Genomic DNA, 885 nt, shown 5'->3' on the forward strand with positions numbered 1-885 from the left:
CAGTTTTAATACGATATTAACACTAACCTTTTGCATTGATAATTTTAGTTTAGCTGAAATGTTTATATTTCATATTGATTTATATTTAAATATTTATATTAAAAACTCATAATTTTCACCGTAATTTTAGGTTGAGTTTGTATTACTAGCACATATGCTTGCAATGCTAGTTCGAACGAGTTCGAACGTTCTAACTTTAAGCCAAAATTTCAATGTTCAGGTTCGAGCTTTTTTCTCTTAAAAGTTCGAACTTTCAGAAAAAATGCCTTTACGGTCATTTCAATAAATACAGCTGAAAATAAGTAAAAATTAGTGTTTTAAATTTTGTTACATTTTTTGAAAACAATGTTATTTCCTTTTTGATTTATTTGTAGCTATTTAAATTTTAGAAAACAGTGTCTGTCTGACCACTCTAAAAATACAAACAGAATAACGTAACGTGTAAGAACATTGCAATTCAGAATGTGTCAGTTTTTGTCTCGTTAAAAATTAAATGAACAGTAACCGTTTAACCACTGTTTATTTACGTTTTAAAAAAGTAAAAATTAAATAAAAAGTAAAAATAAAACATGGCTACTTTTAAAGACGTCAACACATTTGGAAGATCTGAGGTTTGGGATTATTTCAAATTTTCTTACGGTTGCTTGATACTGGTGGTTCGGATTCTGGCTGACTGGCTCTTGTTTTTGAACTTGCTATTTAATTCAGCCGAGTTACTGTCAATCACTGAGCAGTTGTTGGCTCTGGATCTGAGTTGTGAATTCATTTACTTTTACTATTTTTTCGCCTCTTTGGCGCCCCCACCCCAGAGTGGCGCCCCACCCGCCCCTCCCTTGCTACGCCTCTGATTAATTATTAAAATTAATGTAAAAAAATTACAAAACA

Source organism: Hydra vulgaris, chromosome 10 (genome assembly GCF_038396675.1).
Source record: "Hydra vulgaris chromosome 10, alternate assembly HydraT2T_AEP".
Lineage (NCBI taxonomy): Eukaryota > Metazoa > Cnidaria > Hydrozoa > Anthoathecata > Hydridae > Hydra > Hydra vulgaris.